This window comes from Moschus berezovskii, chromosome 16 (genome assembly GCF_049115385.1).
Source record: "Moschus berezovskii isolate FMDL1 chromosome 16, NW_MosBer_1.0, whole genome shotgun sequence".
Taxonomy (NCBI): Eukaryota; Metazoa; Chordata; class Mammalia; order Artiodactyla; family Moschidae; genus Moschus; species Moschus berezovskii.
The window spans coordinates 22,777,501-22,803,838 of NC_142475.1; the positions used below are offsets into that span (position 1 = coordinate 22,777,501).

A 26,338-nucleotide genomic window follows, 5' to 3' on the forward strand; every position below is an offset into this window, starting at 1 on the left:
ATGTCATCATAAACATATAATCTGAGTCAGTTTTAAGTCCTTCCAACTTCTTTATGGATAGAAATGTGAGTGGTAAGCTGTGCTGGCAGGAAGGAAGAAACATTTTCGCTCTTTTATGTATTATTGTTGTTGTTTAGTTGCTAAATTGTGTCCAACTCTTTGCAACCCTATGGTAACCCTCTAAGACTCCTTTGTCTATGGAATTTTCCAGGCAAGAATATTAGAATGGGTTGCCATTTCCTTCTCCAGGGGATCATCCCAACCCAGGGATCGAACCTCTGTCTCCTGCAGCCTCTGCACTGGGCAGGCGGATTCTTTGCCGCTGTACCACTTGGGAAGCTCATGAGTCCAAATTGTTTCTCCTGGGATGTGTCTATCCAGTAGGTAGACCAGTAACACACAGCAAGCTGTGTTAATCCTTCTCATGAGGACCTTCAAGAAAAATAAACTAATACCTACTTTATCTTCTTTTCAGAAATGTAATATCTTTGTAAGCACCTGGAAAGATGATTATCCCAACTTGTAGACAAAAGTAATGTTAGAGATAACAAGTTGAAGATGATATGTCACTTTAGCTTGCTTTTTTAATTAAGAGATATTTTAAGTATCGATTTTACAATCTTCCGGTTTAAAAGCATTAATATTGTTTCTCTAATCTAGTGAAATTTTAATATGCCATGATGGTTACAATTTTAATGAACTAAAGTAGAAAACAAATCACATTGCAGATGCCAATACACTTATAATCTAAAATTGGATCCCCCAAAGCTGAAACTCCAATACTTTGACCACCTCATGCGACGAGTTGACTCACTGGAAAAGACTCTGATGCTGGGAGGGATTGGGGGCAGGAGGAGAAAGGGATGACAGAGAATGAGCTGGCTGGATGGCATCACCGACTCGATGGAGGTGAGTTTGAGTGAATTCTGGGAGTTGGTAATGGACAGGGAGGCCTGGCGTGCTGTGATTCATGTGGTCACAAAGAGTCGGACATGACTGAGCGACTGAACTGAACTGAAGTGTATAGAACATAGAAGGAACATGAACTCAAATAAAAGATACATCTGTAAACTTCTAGTATACCTCTGCAGTTTAGACATTTGGAAACATTTGTCAAGTTAATATTCATTTCAGTACAAAGTGGCTTTGACCTTGAGCCTCCAGTACGCTTCAGGATAGTCTAATTTACTGTATTAACACTAGCCCCAATGGGTATCACATTCATAAGGAATCAGTTTGGCATCCTTTGAAAAGTAAGCAGATAAAAATAATTTTTTTCAATAGTTAGTATACAGAACAAGCAGTTGACGTTTATTAATTTCTTTCATTTCTTCCACACTGTGGAATAAAATGCCAAGCATATTGATAATTGTTCAGACAAACCCATGAGTCACATTATCACCACTGCACAGACCCCCTAGAAACAGAGTAAGAAATTAATAAACACTTGAGGATTTATTGGTGCTTGGGTTATTTATTGGGTTTCCCAATGATTGGCTACACATGGAAGCATTATATTCCACAAGAATATTGTAATTTATTAGGTAACTTCTTCACTACCTAAACATTTGAATTCTGCTTCTGTACACAAGAACTGTTTCTTCTACAAATGCAATGCAAGTCCTTACAGACATTTGTTCTATAAGCAATATCTCTATTTTAATTAACACCAGATAGAATATCAGTCACTCTCACATTGAATAATAAACTAATTTAACTACTATTATTTCATCAATTTATTAAGAGTTTGCCTTTGGTCATTAAGTATTTCAAAGTTTTTTCTTACAACATTTTTAATTCATTCAGATAAAATGTGTGCATATACACATGTGATATTGCATATACATTTAAGGTGCTCGTGAACCTATTGAAGTTTGTCTGTGGCCTTCACAACTTTAGTTCACAACCTCAGACTTGGTAGACAGGTGATTTGCATGCATGACCACACTGAACATAAATCTGAGAAGAATTGCTTCCAAATTATCTTTATATTTCATGAAGGGTTGATATGACTTCCCTGTAACTATTTGAATATTCCATATTCCTTTTTGGTTGGTTATCAATGACCCTTTATCAAAATATTTTTCTCTGTAGTCTTAATTACTGGGTATTCCACTTCCCCACTGCCAGTGTCATCGGTAATGTCAGATGGGTGGCAGCCATCAGCATTGCAGCCCACAAACTAGACAGCCTCCAAGGTCTCTTTAATGATTCCAGACAGTTCTCTGGCCAAAGGTTGGTACTGCATCAGTCAGGCAGTATTTGCAGTCTCATCAAAAATCTTATTTCCATTGAACTTTAAGTTTTTCTGCTTTCTTTTCATTTCTGGGTGGTCCTTGAATGTTTTGATGTTCAGAGAGGGGCAGAGAGTACCACTTCAACCTGGGCCTGCCTGTTCTGAATGGTTAGTTTCACTGTACTCCCAACTTTTCAAGTCACCAGTTGTCTCGGCCATGTCATCACCCACCTCCTTTGGAGACAGTTCCAGGGGAATGACTATGGCAACCAAGAGACCTGTGACACTGATTTTCCCACTGGAACACCTCAGGTATACGACTGTAATCTTGTTAGGGTCAAATTTGGGTGGCCTGGCAGAGGCAGCTGTGTAGGGTAAACCAGATGGGGACCACAAAAGAGGCTTGTGCCTTGGCCTTCTCTAATCAAGAAGCTCCCCCCACAATATAACTTTTAAATGTTAATGTTTTGTTGTGGAGGGTGCTCTCTTGTGAGCAAATATTACAGTAATATGTCAGTCAGTCAGTTCAGTCGCTCAGTCGTGACCGACTCTTTGAGACCCCATGAATCACAGCATGCCAGGCCTCCCTGTCCATCACCAACTCCCGGAGTTTACTCAAACTCAAGTCCATCGAGTCAGTGATGCCATCCAGCCATCTCATTCTCTGTCGTCCCTGTCTCCTCCCACCCGCAATCCTTCCCAGCATCAGAGTCTTTTCCAGTGAGTCAGCTAGTCGCATGAGGTGGCCAAAGTATTGGAGTTTCAGCTTTAGCATCAGTCCTTCCAATGAACACCCAGGATCGATCTCCTTCAGAATGGACTGGTTGGATCTCCTTGCAGTCCAAAGGACTCTCAAGAGTCTTCTCCAGCACTACAGTTCAAAAGCCTCAATTCTTCGGCAATCAGCTTTCTTCACAGTCCAACTCTCACATCCATACATGACCATGGGAAAAACCATAGCCTTGACTAGACAGACCTTGGTTGGCAAAGTAATGTCTCTGCTTTTTAATATACCATCTAGGTTGGTCATAACTTTCCTTCCAAGGAGTAAGCGTCTTTTAATTTCATGGCTGCAATCAGCATCCGCAGTGATTTTGGAGCCCCAAAAAATAAAGTCTGACACTGTTTCCACTGTTTCCCCATCTATTTCCCGTGAAGTGACATGTAGTGTAGATATATATCTTCTATATATTTTTGCTATGTTCCAGAGCACAGCCAGCAACCTAGAAAGATGAGAAAACAAAAGCACCTAAATGTACATGTAGGCATACATTTCAATAGATGCAAATATAGATTTTGCTTTAAAAAACCAAACTTTGGTTAGATATCACAACGGTATTATATTTCAGTCTGACACTTTATCACTGTAAGAGCATGTCAAATCTTCACTGAGCATTCATGAACTCTTAATTTAGATGCAACCTATACAGACTGGTTAGTTGATTTCCCAGCTCACATTGAATTAGAAAGTGAAGTGTTTTTTGGCAGCAGGGACAGTGACAAACTTAAGAAGAAAATAACAACAACAACAAAAAATCTCAGTAAAGAAATAAAATATTTAAGTGTCAGGTCCTTAAGAAGAGTGACTGCCTCAGTAACCTCTGAGAACACTGCTGTAAAATAATGCTTGCTTCAAATGATTCTCTGTTCTCTGACCTCAGTTTAAGCAGAAAAGGGGGGAAATACTATAGATTTTAGCAAGAGCAGCATTAAAGTATGGTCAAGTAACAACTTTTCACCTTTACCATAGTAACGAATACAGAACAGACAACTCAGTCACAGATTAAAACAACTGAAGACAATGTAGTTTTAATCTTTTTGTCCAGATATTTGATGCAAACTGTCCAGGTCTGTGTGGGGACTTGAATTGCATGAAAGGTTTTTCTTCTATTCCTAACATTCAGTAATTTACTTAGGTTGTTCCCATCTACTGGGATTGTATTTATGAATATTCATGTTTATAGGGAGGAATATACAAGCATATGGGGGATGCCTACTTGGCTGCAGAATTCCCTGTAACCCGTTTCATAGAAATACTCAGTTTGGATCAATTTTGCTTTCTTTTTCTGAGAGAGCAGTTTCAGCTGTCTTGCTTGTTGATACCTTTGATTGCTCTTATATAAACAGTAAAGACACTTTGCAGCTATAGTTTTTCCAGGGCTTCTGGGCAGATGTGCTTTTAACAGTGTCTTTCAAGTCTTCTTAGGACTGTTTCAGAAATGGTGGGTTAGAGGTTGGTGCAAAAAAAAGTCAACAATTTGTAAGGAAAGCACTGCCAATACAAATAATAGTGTCATGCTTTCAGGTCTGTTTCATAGAGGGCTGAAGTTTGTGTTTCTCTCTACAAGTTTGCTTCCTTATAACCCCTTTTCTTTTCCCTTTATGCTCACCGAACTCCAGAGATTATTGTATTTGGCTTAAAATTAGTGAAAAATGCTGCTTAATATGGGGACAGTTTGGTTAATGGACTTAGGTCAAAATAATCGATCCTGAAGACAAGGTAATCCACCCAAATCCAATCTCTATGCTCTTCTTAATTTTATTACATGCTTCACAGACAATCAAAACTGGGAAATATTATGACAACTATTATGCAGCATTTAAATCCATTTGCCTCACATAGGTCTGTTCTATCAGAAATAAAATATTTCACAAACACGCTTTTATCATCCTCTCCCATCTCTGGCAAAGCTTAAAACACAGAGAGAAGAAGAGGGGTTCAAAAAGAATTAATCAATATAAATAGAAGAGCTGTGGCTGATGCCAACGTATTAGTGCTCATTCTAATGCAATATGAAGAATAAAACAATAAAAAAGATAATGGTAAATAATTTTAATAGCAGAGACATACACTCCAAAGCCAAATAACATTGTAAAAATAGTAAAATTAGCTTTAATTATGGGTGTGCAATTCTATATTATTAAAATACCAGAGAAGTTCAGTACACTAATATATAAATATAATCATTTCAGAGTCATGGAAAATAGACAGAAAGCCATTTTCTTATAGAATATAAAAGCATAATAAAAAGTTAAAATAGTGGTCTACTTTATTTACCCAATAAATAGTCACTGACCCACTCCAGTGTTCTTGCCTGGAGAATTCCAGGGACGGGGGAGCCTGGTGGGCTTCCATCTATGGGGTCACAGAGTCGGACACGATTGAAGTGACTTAGCAGCAGCAGCAGCAGGCCTATTGTGTGTGATAGGTGTTATCCTAGACACCAAATTCAGCAGTGAACCTCTTCCCTTAAGAACTCATATCCCAATAGAGGAGGAAGACGATTAATAAATGCACAAAATGTATCCTTGGTTAAACGTTTAAAAGCATTATAGAGAAAAAATAAATCAGAAAAAACCCAGAGGGAGGTTTGAAATTTAAAGTAAGATAGTAGGACTTCCTGGTGATCCAGTGGTTGAGACTCTGTACTCCCAGTACAGCAGACACAGGATCAATCCCTGGTCAGGGAACTAAGATCCCACATGCTGCTGGTGTGGCAAAATGAAATAAGATAGTGAAGGAAGACTTTACTTAGAAGGGGGCATTGGAGAAACTCTAAAGGAATAAAGAGTCTAATCATGAAACTGTCTTAGGCAGGAATATCCACAGTAGAAGCAAGAATGCATTAGCATGTTTCATGAATATCAGGCAACCCAGAGTGCCTAGACAAAATGAAGGAGAAGGGAAGTGTAGCAAATGAACTCAGAAGCCCCAGCAAAGGGAACTGAGAAGGAGCTGCCAGTGAGATTGGAAGAACCAGGAGAAGGTGCTGAGGGAAAGCCAAGGGCAGAAAAGTTTTCACAGAGAAACTGTTTTCAGTGTTTCTGATGTTGAGGTAAGACAAGATCCAAGAAACGGGATTTAGCAATGGCTTTGGTGATATCAGGGCTTCCCTGATAGCTCAGTTGGTAAAGAATCTGCCTGCAATGCAGGAGACCCCAGTTCAATTCCTAGCTTGGGAAGATCCCCTAGAGAAGGGATAGGCTACCCACTCCAGTATTCTTGGGTTTCCCTTGTGGTTCAGTTGGTAAAGAATCTGCCTGCAGTGCAGGAGACCTGGATTCAATCCCTGGGTTGGGAAGATCCCTTGGAGAAGGGAGAAGCTACCCACTCCAGTATTCAGGCCTGGAGAATTCCATGGACTGTGCAGTTCATGGGGTTGCAAAGAGTCGGTCATGATTGAGCAACTTACACTTTCACTTTGATGATATTGACAAGAAAAACAATAAATGCTGAAGTGAGCGCTGTTGAAAAGTTCAACTGAGAGAGCACAAGAAGAGGAAACTATTTCAAGGAGTTTTGCTTTAAATGATACTGCTGCATGTGTGCTCAGTTCAGTTCAGTTCAGTTCAGCGCAGTTGCGTCCGACTCTTTGCAACCCCATGGACTGCAATACACCAACCTTCCCTGTCCATAACCAACTCCCGGGGTTTATTCAAACTCATGTCCATTGAGTCAGTGAAATCCAACCATTTCATCCTCTGGCATCCCTTCTTCTCCTGCCTTCAGTCATTCCCAGCATCAGGGTCTTTTTAAATGAGTCAGTTCTTTGTATCAGGTGGCCAAAGTGTTGGAGTTTCAGCTTCAACATCAGTCCTTCCAATGAATATTCAGGACTGACTTCCTTTAGGGTGGACTGGTTGGATCTCCTTGCTGTCCAAGGGACTCTCAAGAGTCTTCAGCCCCATAGTTCAAAATCATCAATTCTTCAGTGTTCAGCTTTCTTTATAGTCCAAATCTCACATCCATACATGACTACTGGAAAAACCATAGCCTTGACTAGATGGACCTTTGTTGGTAAAGTAATGTCTTTGCTTTTTAATATGCTGTCTAAGTTGGTCATAGCTTTTCCTCCAAGGAGTAAGCATCTTTTAATTTCACGGCTGCAGTCACCATCTGCAGTGATTTTTGGAGCCCTCCAAAATAAAGTCTGACACTGTTTCCACTGTTTCCCCATCTATTTGCCATGAAGTGATGGGACCAGATGCCATGATATAGTTTTCTGAATGTTGAGCTTTAAGCCAACTTTTTCACTCTCCTCTTTCACTTTCATCAGGAGGCTCTTTAGTTCCTCTTCACTTTCTGCCATAAGGGTGGTGTCATCTGCATATCTGAGGTTATTGGTATTTCTCCCAGCAATCTTGATTCCAGCCTGTGCTTTATCCAACCCTGCATTTCTCATGATGTACTCTGCATATAAGTTAAATACGCAGGGTGACAGTATACAGCCTTGACGTACTCCTTTTCCTATTTGGAACCAGTCTGTTGTTCCATGTCCAGTTCTAACTGTTACTTCCCAATCTGCGTACAGATTTCTCAAGAGGCAAGTCAGGTGGTCTGGTATTCCCATCTTTCTCAGAATTTTCCACAGTTTGTCATGATCCACACAGTCAAATAAAGCAGAAATGTTTTTCTGGAACTCTCTTGCTTTTTTGATAATCCAATGGATGTTGGCAATTTGATCTCTGGTTCCTCTGCATTTTCTAAATCCAGCTTGAATATCTGGAAGCTCACGGTTCACGTATTGTTGAAGCCTGGCTTGGAGAATTTTGAGCATTACTTTACTAGCGTGTGAGATGAGTGCAATTGTGTGGTAGTTTGAGCATTCTTTGGCATTTCCTTTTTGGGGACTGGAATTAAAACACTTTTTCCAGTCCTGTGGCCACTGCTGCATTTTCCAAATTTGCTGGCCTATTGCATGCAGCACTTTCACAGCGTCATCTTTTAGGATTTGAAATAGCTCAACTGGAATCCCATCACCTGCACTAGCTTTGTTCATAGTGATGCTTCCTAAGGCCCACTTGACTTCACATTCCAGGATGTCTGGCTCTAGGTGGGTAATTGTGATTATCTGGGTCATGAAGATCTTTTTTGTATAGTTCTTCTGTGTATTCTTGCCACCTCTTCTTAATATCTTCTGCTTCTGTTAGGTCCATACCATTTCTGTCCTTTATTGAGCCCATCTTTGCATGAAATGTTCCCTTCATATCTATAATTTTCTTGAAGAGCATGTGTGCTCAGTTGTGTCCAACTCTGTGCAACCCATGGACTGTAGCCCACCAGGCTTTTCTGTCCATGGGATTTCCCTGGCAAGAGTACTAGAGTACGTTGCCATTTCCTTCTCCAGGGGATTTTCTTGACCCAGGAATCTAACCTGTGTCTGTTGTGTCTTCTACATTGGCAGGTGGATTCTTCACCCCTGCACCACCTGGGAAACCCTTGCTTTAAATGTGAGCAGATAAATAAGACCTAGAGGGTTTTTGTTGTTGCTGTTGTATACAATAAATAAAGTATGATATTTTCATTCTGATGGGAATGGTCTCATTGAGACTGAAAAATTGAGGTTTACAGGAAAAATGGGGAGTAGGAAGGTGGCTTTAAATAAGGGCTTGGTCAGCACATCCAAAATAATAGTCATAAGAGCAGAGTGTATGAACACTGATACATATAGTTTAGTGCTATCAAGGTGGAAATAAAATTCTCTTCTGATGACTACATTTTTCTTAGTTAATAAGGAAGCAAAGTTAAGAGAATGGATGGGGAATGGGTGTTGGAGAATGAATGAACTACAGAAAGGTAGTATGATTGCTGGGAAACACTACCAACCCATGTAATGTTGTTGATCATGAGTTTATTTTAATTGGAGGCTAATTACTTTACAATATTGTGGTGGTTTTTGCCATACATCGACATGAATCAGCCATGGGTGCATGTGTCCCCCCATCCTGAACCCCGCTCCCACCTCCCTCCCCATGCCATCCCCCTGGGTTGTCCCAGAGCAATGGCTTTGAGTGCCCTGCTTCATGAATCGAACTTGCACTGGTCATCTATTTTACATACGGCAATATACGTGTTTCAATGCTGTTCTCTCAAATCGTCCCACTCCTGCCTTCTCCCACAGAATCCAAAAGTCTGTTCTTTATAAATGTGTCTCTTTTTTGTCTCACATACAGGGTTATTGTTACCATCTTTCTAAATTTCATATATATGCATTAGTACACTGTATTGGTGTTTTTCTTTCTGACTTACTTCACTCTGTATAATAGGCTCCAGTTTCATCTAATAGGCTCATTAGAACTGACTCAAATATATTCTTTTTATAGCTGAGTAATATTCTACTGTGTATATGTACCACAGCTTCCTTATTCGTTTGTCTGCTGATGGACATCTAGGTTGCTTCCTTGTCCTAGCTATTGTAAACAATGCTGCAGTGAACATTGGGTCCACGTGTCTCTTTCAATTCTGACTTCCTCAGTGTGTGTGCCTAGCAACAGGATGGCTAGATCATATGGCAATTCTGTTTCCAGATTTTTAAGGAATCTCCACACTGTTCTCCATAGTGGCTGTACCAGTTTGCATTCCTGTCAACAGTGTAAGAGGGTTCCCTTTTCTCCACACTTGTTTCTTGTGGACTCTCCTCTCCAGCACTTATTTTTTGTAGACTTTCTGATGGCGGCCATTCTGACTTGTGTGAGATGATAACTCATTGTGGTTTTGATTTTCATTTCTCTAATAATGAGTGATATTGAGCATCTTTTCATGTATTTATTAGCCATCTGTATGTCTTCTTTGGAGAAATATCTATTTAGTTCTTTGTCCCACTTTTTGATTGAGTTTTTCATTTTTCTGGTATTGAGTTGCATGAGCTACTTATATATTTTGGAGATTAATTTTTTGTCAGTTGTTTCATTTGATATTATTTTCTCCCATTCTGAAGGCTGCCTTTTCACCTTGCTTATAGTTTCCTTCAATGTGCAAAAGCTTTTATGTTTAATTAGGTCCCATTTGTTTATTTTTGTTTTTATTTCCATTACTCTGGGAGGTGGGTCATAGAGGATCTTGCTGTGATTTATGTCAGAGAGTGTTCTGCCTATGTTTTCCTCTAAGAGCTTTATATTTTCTGATCTTACATTTAGATCTATAATCCATTTTGAGTTTATTTTTGTGTATGGTGTTAGAAGGTGTTCTAGTTTCATTCTTTTATAAGTGGTTGACCAGTTTTCCGGCACCACTTGTTAAAGAGATTGTCTTTTCTCCATTGTATATTTTTGCCTCTTTTGTCTAAGATAAGGTTCCATAGGTTGGTGGATTTATCTCTGGGCTTTCTATTTTGCCTGCTGATGTACATCTAGGTTGCTCCTCTGTCCATGGAATTTTCTAGGCAAGAATACTGAAGTAGGCTGCCATTTCCTCCTCAAGGGGATCTTCCCGACCCAGGGATCAAACCCTCATCTCCTGTATCTGCTGCATTGGCAGGCAGATTCTTTACCACCGCAGCACCTTATCACTGTTTTTTTAATTCTTCCCTGTTGTGATTTTAATGTTCACTTATGTACAAGAGAATGATATTTCCATCTGCTGAATTGTATAAATGCCCAACCAAATAAAAATGCTTATTTTAAAAAGAAACCTTTGAAGTGTAAGGGATGTATACTGAAAATCTTTTCTCCTCTCTGGAGTCTCTGAGTAAATGAGTGGTCACTAGCTTAATAGAAGGTCTTTTCATCCCATTAGACATCAACGTTTTGGAGTCTCCAGTGTTTCAGATAAAACTTTATTGGCCCAATTGTAGGGATGTTTACAGCTCTTTCCAAAAGTGGAGTCATTCCCAATGTATTTATGATATTTGGGGGAAATATGCCAGTATGTCACTGGTAACTACCGTTGTTTAATTATATGTGTTTAAATTTGAGCATTCAGTTGGAATGTTAAACCTCTCCTGGTTAGTATTCCCCATTGCATAAAATAACAGGGTAAAAAGACGCTCATTTGAAATGTGATTATTCACTAGCATACAAGTACTAGTCATAAACTACTGCTTTTAAGAAAAGCTATAAAAATATGAGACACATTAATTTGTGTCTCATTAATTTCTCTTAGTGTGTGTGAGTGTGTGTGTGTGTGTGGTATAGTAACTATGGAGAGGTTTTTGTTCTAGATTTTAGTGAATTTTGATCAATAGGGATAGCCAATCTGATCTCAAACCTCACTTCTTCATTAATATACATTGAAACCTCAATCAGAAACAGTTGCCTCTGTTTCCTTTAATTGAGGCTGACACAGTCTCCAAGTTGACCTAGGAAATCATGCTTATTACTGCAGCTACCAATGGCTTTAAGGATATTCTCAATTTGCCCTGACATTCCTGGCACAAAACTAAAGTGGTATGAAACTAGTAGCTGTGTAACCACATGCTATGTTCAAAGCATTTTGTTATTTTTTCTGCAATATAGGGATGCTTGAATGAACTCAAAGAGTCTGTGACACAAGGAAAAAAAAAACCTTTAAATAGTAACTAAGGCATTTTTTTCTTATTTCAGCATATAAAGACAAGGGAATGTAATGATTTTAATAATTAAGGATGCAGACTAATGCACACATTTTGCAGCACTAATAAAAACTTCCTGTTATCATCTCTGTTTTTAAGAATGAAGAAGGCATTTCCTAATGCACTTCAGTGCTTCCCTTGCCAGCTCTGTTCAAGCTCAGAATTTGATAACATTTCCAAATTGTAAAAATAAAAAATAGCGTTAAAAATTGATTTAAGTCCAACTTTCCAAATCAGTTAACCCAAAGGTTAAGTGCTACTGCACTTGACCTAAGAGAGAGTTTGGTCTCTTTTTATAAGACCTGAGTGTAAAGAATAAAGACAGCGTTTTTCTTCTTCTCTTTTTTAAAGAAGCCACATGTAATGTTCTCTGAGTTAAGTTTTACCATTCATAATGAATGCAGTCTCGCCATTCAAATGCGACCATAAGTACACAGAAGATAAGAATTTAATTAAATGTAGATTAAAACCAAACAGGAAAACACACTAGCTGATAATTTTATCCCATCCTCTGGCCATATTTTTTATACTTCCTTCTTGTTCTTCTTTGGGCTATAGCTTATCAACATGCCGATAGTACCATAACTCATTACATCTGATGGTGCAGCGGAAATGTGCAGGCTCTGTGCTTGGATTTCCGAGGCACTTAAAATGCAAAGCATGTAAATGTCTCTGTTAAATATACTAGTGTGCTAACACTGGTGAAAAGAAAGTGATTCTGAAAAAAAAATCTTTAAACCTCTCACAAGAAGCATTAGTAGCAAATGGAATTTTCAAAGTGGAAACAATTCGTGTTTTCACACATAGATGGTAGGCTTAATATTTTGAAGTTGAGCTCCTTTAACAGTTGGCAAGTTTGACTGCCAATCAACTTGCTTAGATTACTTCAGTGTATGTAGAGTGTGGTCAATATACATTTATATTTCTGTAGGAGAATGATGTTTTTCTGTTGTTTTTTTTTCCCATTGGTGGCCTTAATGGAGTAACCCACTATCTTTGTGCTTGAACATTGCTCTCATTATTCTTATATAAAATCTCCCTAAATTATCTCCTGTTATTTAATCTGAATCTATTGAATTGTTAAGGTAGAGGCCTCAAAATCTTAGAAGCGACAGAAAGCTTTCGTCGCTATATAATTTATGCTGAATCAGTTTATCTAATTTTTTCTAAAAATTATTTCTGTTCATTGTGGAAATAGGCAATGAACAGTTTTTTAAAATCAAGGTCATTTTAGAGGAAGACTACAGGCCAAATACAGTAATTTTTAAATTCAAAGGAGAATACATATTGGATCTGTTAATTAAATGTTAGGCTAAAGTTTAGAATGTCAATGCATTCTTCATTATGCAATCTTGATTTATTAAGCATTAGTAAAGCATAACTGAATCATTTCTGTATTTGCATGGTGTGTATCTAAACTAAGAACCCTAAGAAGCATAACATACATTTTTTTAAAAAATAGACATAAAATGCTGTGGGTAATGTCTTTTGAAAGGTAAATAATGGGTGACATTTTTTTGTTTGGCAATGGGTTTTTTGATTCACACAAATGTAGAGGACTTTTCAATTAAAAGCTCTCTGAAAAAATGATTTAGGTTTTTTGGAATTCCCTGGAGATTCAGTGTTTGGAAATTGGTGCTTTCACTTCCAGGGCTCAGGTTCAATCCCTGGTCAAGGAACTAAGATCCCACATGCAAGCTGTGTGGCATAGTCAAAAAAAAAATTATTTTAAGATTTAGATTTTTGCTTCTTTAATGTAATCTTGAAGTTCTTGATGGTTTAAAGTACTCAACTGATAGTATCAATTACTCTGCATTAATTATCACATGGTCACTTTGCACTCAAATTGACATAATAAGATGCATTGACATAGCTGCCAATTTTGCCTTTAGGAATAAATCAAAAGAATTAACTCAGCTTTCAAAGATAACAAAAATTTCACCATCTAGGAAAGCAATGTTTGATGAGTGAACCTGTATTTTCTTGCCATTAAATTACTTGGAAAAGGGAGACTGACAGTATGACCATGAACTGAAGTGCAGAAACTAGCTGGACAGAGTGGCTTTATCCAGACCACTAGACATACTGTTGAGGCATCAGTAGAATTCTCTATCTAAGCATTCACCTTTGGTCCCCTTTTCATAAGTTCATTTCACTGATGACATTAAGAAGGAACTTGGAAGGTAAAACTGAAATGCAAAATGGACGAACATGTTTGGGGATTTTGCAAGAATATATTAAAAATGCTTTTGTCTGCTAAAAATCGTAAATATAAAAAGAAAACTGACCAAGTAATCTGCATATATCTTTGTAATGTGTAGGAATTAAAATTACTAATCTCAGAGGCACTTAAAAATGATGAAAGATAAGCAAACATCTCCCTGGCATGTCATGAGAGCAGAGACAATGTTTTTAAACATTAAATCTAATAAATTCTCCCCTTTTATTCAAATATTTAAAGGCAAAAGGAGAAAAATGTTTCCGTGAAATTTGCATTACTTCTCGCACAGGCTCCCAGTCCACCTTAGGTTCTTTTCCATGGGGAAGCTCTAAGCCCCACTTGCCTTGCAGAGCCCTCTTATGTTACATCTGGCTTATGGTCACGGTTTTCTCCCCTCCAGGACAGCTGCCTCTTCCAGGACAGTCCAGGACAGTGTGCCAAATGACTGTTAGGTCATCACAAGCAAATACTGTCTTTTAAGATGAAAGAGAATGAAAAAGAAGGAGGGAGGGAGGGGGATATAGGAGAATCAACGAGAGATAAGAATGATAATGGGGAGGAAAGGCTGGGGAAGGAAAAAGGAGGGAAAGTCAGAGAGAGGAAGGGAAAAATTGACCTAACCAGGCAAAGGCTATTCTATTATCTCTAGTACTTAATCAGGCTGGAAATGATGCCCATTTCAGAAGAATTGAGAATTTCAGCTTACGGAACAGTTTAGGGAGAAAAATATGGAGGGAAGGGTCTGTAAGATTTCTCCTGGGCCACACAGTTGTTGTTATTGTTCAGTTCCTAAGTCTGACTCTTGGCGACCCCGTGAACTGCAGCACGCCAGGCTTCTCTGTCCTCCACTATCTCCCAGGGTTTGTTCAGATTCTTGTCCATTGAGTTGATGATGCTGTCTAACCACCTCATCCTCTGCTGCCCCCTTCTCCATTTACCTTCAGTCTTTCCCATCATTAGGATCTTTTCCAGTGAGTCGGCTCTTTGCATCAGATAGCCAAAGTATTAGAACTTCAGCATCAGGCCTTCCAATGAATATTCAGGATTGATTTCCTGGATTGACTGGTTTGATCTCCTTGTAGTACAAGGGACTCTCAAGAGTCTTCTCTAGCACCACAGTTCAAAAGCATCGGTTCTTTCGTTCTCAGCCTTCTCTACGGTCCAACTCTCACATCCATACATGACTACTGGAAAAACCATAACTTTGACTATAGTGACCTTTGTCAGCAAAGTGATATCTCTGCTTTTTAATACCCTTGACCACATTAGTGAGTGTTAGTGGCCAAAAATGAGAATGAGAAACGTGTACTTGTTAATGCCTTGTCAAGGTCAAAACACAGGGAAAAGAATGGGACTGATATTTATTGAATGCCTGCTGTGTGATGAGAATGCTACTTTACTATTGTTGTTTAGTCGCTGAGCGTGTCTGACTCTTTTGAGACCCCATGAACTGTAGCCCACCAAGCTCCTCTGCTCATTGGATTCTCCGGGCAAAAATAATGGAGTGGGTTGCCATTTCCTTCCCCAGGGGATCTTCCCGACCCAGGAATCAAACCCACATCTCCTGCATTAGCAGGCAGATTCTTTATTGCTGAGCCACCATGGAAGCTCTGTTTTGTTGTTATCTTTTTAAAAAATCACCATAGACTGCATTATCCACATCCTGCAAATGCAGATTCTGAGACTCTGGGAATGTGAGTAACTCACCTCCCATCAGAGAATGGACTCCAGAAGGGTTTACAAGCAGAGCTCTGCAGCCACAGCAATCTGTTCTTGTCTCTGCAACAAACTTAATTATTTGAAAAATACAGTTTTATAAATAGTATATTCAATTGTGATTTTTAAACCAATATTGTTCAAGGAAAATGAATTAGATGAGTATAATAAAATCAGGGAATTATGGAAACAGTGCACATTTCCATATTATGAGTGTTTTGTGTTAGGAAGTTATTTCTGTCACGATTTTACTGAGGTGCTTGAGAAATTAAGTATTTTACTCCATGTACCATGTGTGTCTATTTTGACAATATATCTTTGGTCACTACATGTTGAACTGTTTTCTTAAGGCTGAAATGAACAAGAGTAATTTCACAGTTTGCCTGATTCAGAGGAGCAACATTGGTAGACCACAACCAATTTTTCCATGAGGGAAATTAGTGAAAAGGATCTTAAAATAAACTCTGACATTTTACTTATAAATGTAAGAAATCCATTTTGGAGGAAATATTCAAGAAGGATTGTCATAAAAATGGGCTTACCCTGGAACAAAGCTGCTAAGAGAGCTTTGACCACTCAGGATGTTTTAACTCTACCCTTTCTCTGAGGGAGATCATTTTCTCATCAAGCCCTGAATAACTGAATTATCAGTTTAGCACGCAGGCTTTTAAGTGACTACAAGGTAGATTTTTCCAAACAGATTTGATAATTTCTTCAAGATATTCTCTATGTTAATCAGACGTAAATAGTAGGGAAAAGTGAAGAAGGAAAATGTTTCTCTACCAATAATCATATCAGAATTAAACATTTTTATTACACTTCAAAGTAAAACCTGATATATTTCCACTTTTTCAAACTGTGGTATGACTTCCCAGGAAAACCAAAATGGATTGCAGGAGTCTGCATGGATAGGAAAAATTGCATCTCAAATAATTAAAGGAAAATAATTATAACAGAGACTAGAAGTTGAAATATTATTGAAATATTTCTGGTAACGGGTAGTTAAAGTCACCTCCATTGCAGTCGGATTGGAAGTCAGATTGTAACGAATGCATGTTACAGCATTAAACAATAACACATTCTTCCCGGAAAACTAAAATGACAGGTGTAGCCATTGATGCTTCAAGCATATACTCTGACCTCAAGACTCACAATCTGCTACAGTCTGTAGAGCACATACTGTGGAGTCAGAATTATGCTGAGAGAAAGGAGAACTAGAAATGTCGTAGAGGAGCTTCATCTTCTTTACTGCAAAATATGTATTTCAGTGTCTTATGGAGATAACATTTTAAAAATAAAATGGAAATGAACATCTCCCTGACTGCTTACTTCTCTTCCTCATTTTCTTAAGCACAAAGGAGGTTTATGAGCGATGGAAGCTATATTTATATAGCTTTTTAAATGGATGATGCTGTGCTATTTGACCTTAGGTAGATTGTTTTAAAAAGAAAAAAGTTCTTCAGCCAAGTGTCTCTTAGTTATATTTGAAACTGGATTCTCACTGCGTTTTTTATTTAAATAGTTTGCCTTAATGATCAGAGCTCATAGATTTCAGAATTATGCAAAAGATGAAAATAAAACTAGCATTAGTCAAATTCATATTTCTGCAATTCATCCGTTATTACATTTTGTAGTTCTCTGCAGATCATTACTTTGTGCTTGGTTTTTCTCCTATTTCCAATTTTGTCTAATTCGCAGTCACAATTTCTACATTATAACCCACTGAAGATTTTATTTTTCTTTCATTTCAGTAACCATTATTTGAATCATAAAAAAATGCATTACTGTATTCATAATGTACTGCTCATGTGACAGTTTTTGAACTTTAATATTCTTTTCTGTAACGTGCCGGCTTAGCAGCCTATAAAAGAGACATATTGTTTGTAATGTTTCTTACCCACAACAAATGGTGTGATTCGGGGGTTTATGAAATGGCAGTAGTTTTCTAAATTTGTGATTCTTCTGTGTTCCGTCGTCAAGAACAGTTGTACATCTGCTCAGCACAGACTTCCCGAGACTATGAACTTTAATTGAGGAAAAATAATGAGGGTTCAGGGACTACTGATACGGAGTTGGTTGCAAAGCAGGTGCCCCGCTGCCAGATCAATGGATTATTTACTCCTTTGTCATAAACAGGAAACAGTTGTTTGTGGTGACTACACGCATATTTTGCAGCCCCTGTACATATTTTCTCCTTCCTTGTCAATGCAGAACATTTTACATAGTGCTCAGCTGATGATTTAACATAACTATATGGAATAAGCAAACAACACTTGTTCGTTTTAATAATTAACTACCTTGTTTGTAAAAGAACTTTAGGAGTGATTTCAAGAACACGCAACGTCATATGTGCTTCCAGCCCTGCCTCTCAACTCATATGGTTGCAGTCATAAACTCTCTATATAATTGTCCAAATATTTTTCTGCCTCTCTTTATAGACATTTGAAAGTAGAAAATATTTTTCTCCCCCTAAATACACAGGGAGATCTAAAATATAAATTGTAGTTTTAGAAATTTCATTAGGACCCCTAACAGTTTGTAGAGGTTTTTCAAACCACTGATGTAGAATTTTCTCAGGATATAATTGGGAGGTTGAGGCGAGGCGGGGAGGCAGAGCTCAGAATCCTTTTCTGAGTGCGTAAAAAAAGCACATCGGGCTTTCTGTAGGCATCTGGCTTCTGAGTGTGTTGGATCTATCTCTGACACACCTGAGCAGGACCAACCTGAGAAGCCAGGGTCACCCAAAGGGGGCGTGTTCCTCTCTCAGCTCTCCTCATTAGCAAACCAAACGAAGGGCTGTGGGATGCCTGGAATTAGCTACAATTTCCACCATGACAAGTCACTTTGTGTTACATAATGATATTCTGGGAATTTAAATCCTAGGTTCTAGAGATCAGTGGTTTAAATTCTAATGATGGGTTTTGTGGCGCTGACGCCTGACTTTTAACACTTGGAGGTTGGGGAGCCATAGAAACCACACCAGAAACTTTATACACAGAGCCCACCCATGGACAGCTCCTCTGAACCCTCAGACAGTTCACACAAGTCTCATCTCTCAACTAGAAATGTTATAATAGAAACTGTCCTTGGAAATGGTCTTCATTTTTATTATTAAATCTCTCTTAATTCCTTTTGCAATTGGGATTACTACCGGAATTCTGAATTATATTTGAAAGAACTGCTACCGGAGAAGACCAAATTTTTGTGAAAGGAAAAGACTTGGATTTCTAAAGTGTCAATGATTAAAGCTAAATACATTAAATAATCAGTAAGTTTACATTTAACCAAAGTATGATGTTGGACAATCTGATTAATCTGCCTCAAATTTTGAAGACACTTCGGTAAAAAAATTAATTCGTATTTTTTTTGTTAACCGTATGTTCATTGCTACATGATATAGTAATGTAACAATGCATCTTTTCTACCACAAAGTGGGGACAAAAATTTCATTAAAAGTGGAAATAAAAATAATACTTCAATTATTTATACCAAATAATTGCTGATAGTTAAATGTGACATTCTTTAAGTGAACATAGGATTTTGTACTGATGTTTCCGTAAATGTTTATACTCGTAATGGGTCTTGTAACAGTGTTAGCATTTCTAGTATGCTATTACATATCTTAACAATACTTATGCTTAGGTTTTTAATTCGTGCTTGCTAAATATTATAGGCAATATTCACTGCTTGATATTTTCTCCTATTACTAATTAACTATCATAAATACAGTCATCATGTTCATTTTGAATCCCCCATCAGTACTGTAGGAATAAAGTACAAATGAAATTCACCTTTGTTTTCCACTGGGGTGAGTGGGGGATTGTTAGGTTAGAGTCAACAAAATTTCCTTTGAATCTAAGAACAAGAATGAGAATCAGGGCAAATTACATTTATGAACAATGAGAGATGTGGTTGCTTTATTTCTGTTGATGAGAGGGCTTAAATTAAGACATAAGTTGAATTATTTAATTTAAAAGCAAATATTCAACTATAAATCTATATTTAACTGGCTTTATAAAGAATTTCTTCTGTCTACACTCTTGAAAATATGTAGCATCAGACATCGAATTATTCCTTCATAAGCGTGTGCTTTATTCTAGACAGCAGGAAGTAGTACATTCAGGCTCGGAAGCTCTGTCATATCATGCAGGGAGGAAAAGTTTGAGATGAAGTGACATCAATGAAAATTCTCTGAATAAAAGACATCAGGAGCAAAGTCTTTGTCTAGGACCCCTGATCTCTAGAGATGAATATTGTACCTGAATTTCTTGTTCTGTGACCTGCTGTTCTCAATGGAATCTAATTTTTCAAAAAGAATGTAAGAAATCTGAATTGTAAGAGAAAAGAGGTAGTGACTTAATTTTTTTTCTATCGATGGAGGTAAAGCATGTGATTTTCACCCCCCTTTTTAACACAGATGTGTCTGAGGGATAACAGAGAACAAAACCAGGACATGATTTGTAAGCCCAAACATGACTGTTGCAAAACTGGCCCTGGCTGTAGAAAATTTAAGTAGCTATTGTTAAGAGGATTTTTGTAGTGGGCGAACAAGTCTGCCATAGCTACAGACCTTCAGTGTGTCTGCTTTCCTGCATTTTGAGATGGTCAGGGGAAATTTTGTGTGTGGGGTATGTGTGTGTGTGTGTGTTTGTGTGTGTGTTCAGGTATAGTAATTGTAACAGCAGAAACAGGGAAGGCTAACTCCATTTTCAGGAAGATATTTAGCAAAATGAAAATGTGACAAAATACTGAAACCATTATTGTCTTGAAAATGAAACTTGATTTTTCTAGGAAATAAAAAGCGTGTAAGAAAAGCATCTGAGAGTCTTCAAAATGACTTTATTGACATAGTAAAAAAATTTTTTCCAACTGAAGTTTTGAGCCTACAATAAAACCTTTATGTCAAAAATTACCCTTATGCAAGGAGATTAAAGCATACTGCAAGCCTTTTAGAAATGCCATTTTCAGAATACCTTCTGATGATTATTGGTCTCTTTTTTCTGTAAAGTTCTATGGAGAATATAGTTTAATTAGCTTCCACTTGATACTACTTCATACACACTGCACAACTCTGACCCAATGTCTGATCGTATAGAGTACATTACAAAAGAACTGGTCATTTGAGTACTTTAATATAGCTTTGCATTAATGTCAGGCATCATTTAGACAAGGCACTGAAAGTGTTATTTTAATGACTGAAGTGTGTTGGGTAGAAGAGACTTAATCTTTATAGGAAGAACAATTTCAATTAGCTCTAAAATATTAATTTGTTGGTACAACTATATACTCTAATGTTATTTGGCTACAAAATGTCTTATGAATAATACATTGCTAGAATCCACTTGTTCTTATGATGTAACTAATACTGATAACTTTATAACTGTCATGAGTCAATTAAAAAAATAATTTTTAAAAATTTGATCATTTTTAGTATTGAAGGCTTTTTCTACACCCCCTTTCCCCAAAGTCATCTGTAAGGCTGTAAATAAAATACACAATCTCTGGCTGGTAAAATATTGAATATGTTTTAAATATGATATGGCTATCTGTCTTAAAATTTTAGGGGCATTTTTATTTATTTGTTTACATGGTGAGTATAAGATATTCTCCTTGGAAACAATTTGTCTCACTGTGGAAAGTATGAAAATATGAAAACAAAAATAACTACATACCTTAATCCTACTATTGTGTTTCTGGGAACTAAAAACGCTACTATTCTGGCTTTTACTCTCTTTGAATATCTCCCCATAGCCTTATCTTTCCATTGTGCTGGCTGTTTATTGCAACATCTTGGCATTGGTTTTCATGGCTGTTCATGTGTTCCTACCTTAAGATGAGCGAGAATCACATGGGTAAAAATCCTGTAGCCCTTTGGGAATATGCTGCTTTTCCCTGTAGCTAACTAAAAATCTGCAATTGCTGCATAGACTTCACAGGGGGTTGCCTATATTTGGTGAAAACTAGAGGGCTCAGAAATGCTTGAGCCCTGTACACCGAAGTGAAACATTTGTCTCAGGGCTTAGATGGCTTTAAAGGTCCTATTACATACTACCAAAGCTGCTAGATAAAAAGTGAAAAAGCCTGTTGGCCAGTCCAAGATTTCATACATCCTGACAAACGCCCCCAAACAGCCTAAGAGAGTAGGAGCCATGCTTTTCACATAGGTAGGCCTAAAAAACATTCATCATCTTCCTTATGTCTCCTGGTAACTCATTGTCATCAGAGGCTTTGGCCACACTGAACCTGATTAATTCTCAAATACATGAAAACTAGATTTACTTTCATATAACTAAGGCTCCATGGAAGAGGGGGGAAAATGCTGAGGTTTATATAGCAAAGAAGAGCTACACAAATGCAGTTTTTCAACTAGGTAAAGGAGGCTTTTGTAGTAGATTTCATGCAGCAGTTGGCATTGGCAGTATTGCAAAAAGAGATGTATTCTGTTGTGCTCTGTTTGATCAAGTGCTAAACCCGTGTGATCAATAGAGAGACAGATGTCGGGTGCAGATGGCGATGCCGTGATACCTGGGGCAGCGCGGGCCTGCCAGAATGACAGAATGGGAACAAGGAAGAGCAGCAATGCAACAGAATGTGACAAATGAAATTAGGGTTTATACCAGTCGATAATTTACAGCTAATACAAAGTGGCAGAATTTTTCAGTGCCCAGGATATTTTACTTCCAGTAATGCTATAGCCAATAAAGGCATATTTCATGCAACATAATAAAATGAAAGCTGTGGGGAAATACAGTCCAACCATTTTTTATTATGTTACAACTTTTAAAATTGATCCCTGAGAGAATACTAATAGCACGCAAGTCTTGTTAGAGTGACGTCTAAAGGCATTTTATCTCCAAATTTATAGCGGCCCCGTGACTTACTCTGATTGCATATTAGACCCATAAGGTGAAGACGGTAACTTTGTAGTAACCATAAATGCATATCTCTGCTTTAAAAGATATATGATGAAAGCCTCTTTCAGTCTATTTGTGAAAATATAAAAACAGTGATCAATTTCAACTTATTAAATAAACATTTTAATTTTCTATATTAATGGGAACATTTAAGCAGTCACCTGTGTAATTAAAAATGAAAATCTAAGCACATATTAAAAATAGTCCTCCACATCCAGGCCAAGAGCCATAGTTAATATATTTGGAATGTGTTTTATGACTCTGTAATTCAAAATACACTGATAAATACCCTGAAATGACAACGTTCGCATGGTGGTTGGTGCATCTATTGATATTCTTTTGTGACTTAACCAAATACCCCGTATTCTTAATCACGTGTGTTCATGCACACACACACACACACACACACACACACACACTCTACTCTGTAGTAACCTGCTCCAGTGTGGGAATGTATATGGTTGATAAGCAGAGCTTCCTTAAGCAAAGCTACATGGTGGGCTCTTTTAATTCTACTTTTACCTCTTTTGTTTTTCCTCTGTCTACTGAGCTTCTGGGGTTCCGAAGCAATATCATGTGGGCAAAAAATAACTTCAAAGAATTGCTTATCAGTTCTGGAACCCCTCTCCCTACCCACTTCCCCCATTATTCAAGTATTCTCTGAGCAATAGAATCTTAGCACCCTCTTTCCCAGGACTTCTGTAACCAAGGCAACTCTAAAGCTAGAATGCCCTGAGTCAGGGACTATCTTATGTAAGGCATGTTGGAGAGTATGCACGCATGCTAAGTCGCTTCAGTACTGTCCAGCTCTTTGTGACCACATAGACTGCAGCCCGCCAGGCTCCTCTTACCATGGGATTCTCCAGGCAAGGATACTGAAGTGGGTTGCCATTTCCTTCTCCAGGGGTTGGAGAGTTTAGGAATTTCCTAATACCTACACAAGTACAGTAATGGACGGCAAGGCCCATGACTACCTGTCACACTGACAAATTCATATTAATAATATTAATAGGAAATCATCTGTGTTTCTAACAGACTTTCCTAAGTGTCTGCTTTGTGAATACCAAAGGAGATCCAAGACATATACTTCAGTAGCAATAATCACCAATGTCTTTCATTGCCTCAGATGGGAACATTTATAAACATTTCTCTGGCATTAGTGAAAGGGAACAAAATCATGACACCCACTGCATTTCTGAACATTGTCTTGCCTATACAAGATAATGCTTGGCAGCTGAAAATATCTCTCACACACACACATGCGCTATTTATTTACTCCACAAACAGTGGTAGTTATTTTTGTATACAGTGAGGCTACATTATACTTGTTATCCCTAGTTGTATCAAAATTCAACCTAATCTTAAATACAGATGAACCCATGGTTCTAAAATGAACATTTATCATTACTAAAAGTGATATAGCAGTTATATTCTAGGTATTTCAACAGACGTTATGCTTTTTGGTTTGCGGTTTCAGTTGTTCATTCAATTTTAACCAAAAAAAAAGATTATTCTGTTTTTTAGGAGCCTCATTGTCCAATTTTAGTTAACACTGATCAAAAACTTTAACTAGATGTTACATAAAGTTGATTAGTTTCAACGTGCATTGCTTAGTTATTCTACCAATTTATGAAAGCTCTTAATGGAAAGCACTCTTAACTGTAAAGACTTGGACAGAAATTATGCATCAGGTAGTTGCTCTATTATGATATGAATGGATCATTCATTTTGGAAAACATCTACATCTGGGCCCAGAGTCATCATAGAAAATTCACCCTTGATTGTGAAGACCTTCCTGGTTCATAATAACAGGCAACTCTTTATTTGGATCATGACAGTCCCTTCCAAAGATATTTTTAATGTGCCATTTGATAAGAGCTAGTTGGAGATTAGCAAGGTTATAAGGTATTTGGATTCTTACCTTTTTGTGGCTCCATTTCACACATAACAATGAATAAGCTTCAGTTCAGTTCAGTTCAGTTCAGTTGCTCAGTCGTGTCTGACTCTCTGCAACCCCATGAATCACAGCACGTCAGGCCTCTCTGTCCATCACCAACTCCCGGAGTTCACTCAAACTCATGTCCACAGAGTCAGTGATGCCATCCAGCCATCTCATTCTCTATCGTCCCCTTCTCCTACCGCCCCCAATCCTTCCCAGCATCAGAGTCTTTTCCAGTGAGTCAACTCGTCGCATGAGGTGGCCAAAGTATTGGAGTTTCAGCTTTAGCATCAGTCCTTCCAATGAACACCCAGGATTGATCTCCTTCAGAATGGACTGGTTGGATCTCCTTGCAGTCCAAGGGACTCTCAGGAGTCTTCTCCAGCAACATAGTTCAAAAGCATCAATTCTTCGGCGATCAGCTTTCTTCACAGTCCAACTCTCACATCCATACATGACCACGGGAAAAACCATAGCCTTGACTAGACGGACCTTGGTTGGCAAAGTAATGTCTCTGCTTTTTAATATGCTATCTAGGCTGGTCATAACTTTCCTTCCAAGGAGTAAGCGTCTTTTAATTTCATGGCTGCAGTCAGCATCCACAGTGATTTTGTAGCCCAAAAAAATAAAGTCTGACACTGTTTCCACTGTTTTTCCATCTATTTCCCATGAAGTGATGGGACCAGATGCCATGATCTTTGTTTTCTGAATGTTGAGCTTCAAGCCAACCTTTTCACTCTCCTCTTTCACTTTCATCAAGAGGCTTTGGAGTTCCTCTTCACTTTCTGCCATAAGGGTGGTGTCATCTGCATGTCTGAGGTTATTGATATTTCTCCCGGCAATCTTGATTCCAGCTTGTGCTTCTTCCAGCCCAGCGTTCCTCATGATGTACTCTGCATATAATTTAAATAAGCAAGGTGACAATATACAGCCTTGACGTACTCCTTTTCCTATTTGGAACCAGTCTGTTGTTCCATGTACAGTTCTGACTGTTGCTTCCTGACCTGCATACAGGTTTCTCAAGAGGCAGGTCAGGTGGTCTGGGATTCCCATCTCTTTCAGTATTTTCCACAGTTGATTGTGATCCACACAGTCAAAGGCTTTGGCATAGTCAATGAAGTAGAAGAAATAGATGTTTTTTCTGAAACTCTCTTGCTTTCTCCATGATCCAGCGGATGTTGGCAATTTGATCTCTGGTGCCTCTGCCTTTTCTAAAACCTGCTTGAACATCTGGGAGTTCACGGTTCACATATTGCTGAAGCCTGGCTTGGAGAATTTTGAGCATGACTTTACTAGCGTGTGAGATGAGTGCAATTGTGCGGTAGTTTGAGCATTCTTTGGCATTGCCTTTCTTTGGGATTGGAATGAAGACTGACCTTTTCCAGTCCTAGGTATTTGGAGTCTTACCTTTTTGTAGCTCCATTTCACACATAACAATGAATAAGCTTAGACTCTTAGAAAACTGTTTTCTTGATTTTCAGGCTCTGAAAACTCATCTGGAGTGGTCTCATAGTAGCAGTATTCATTGGCATGGGATCATTACTCTACTCCATTTGTCAGTTTTGGCCTTTGAATTAGTTGAAAAGAACCAAAGTACCAGCCTTTTGATTTAAAGGTGAAGAAAATGAGACTGAACAAATAGGTGGATTTCTCATATTCAGGATAGCTCTGTAAGAATCCAGTTCTCCTGAATTTTCCATGATGACCAAAAGTAAACAGAACACTTCCCAACCTGGGTTCCTTCGCTAGGGCAAAAGACTCCTCTTCACAATATCAGTCTTAGACATTCTTCATGAGAACTCAAATTCCACCTCTTTCCCTAAGGCTTCCCAACTACTGTAGGTATGATAATTTTCTATTCTCCCAAACTCCTGTAACAAGTGATGTTTGTATGATTCACCTTGACATATGAATTATCTTAATGATTGCCTGTGTGTGTGTGTGTGTGTGTGTCTGTGTGTGTGTACAATAGTTCCCCCACCT

The 26,338-nt window shown here is 38.1% G+C and overlaps 1 protein-coding gene and 1 pseudogene across 1 annotated transcript in view; one reads left to right on the forward strand and one right to left on the reverse strand.

Annotated features, from left to right (window-relative positions):
• ZFPM2 (zinc finger protein, FOG family member 2) overlaps positions 1-26,338 on the forward strand; it is a 524,508-nt gene that overhangs the window by 450,083 nt on the left and 48,087 nt on the right. The gene's annotated exons all lie outside the window — the stretch shown is intronic.
• Positions 2,060-16,742, reverse strand: LOC148775232 (large ribosomal subunit protein uL11 pseudogene; annotated as a pseudogene).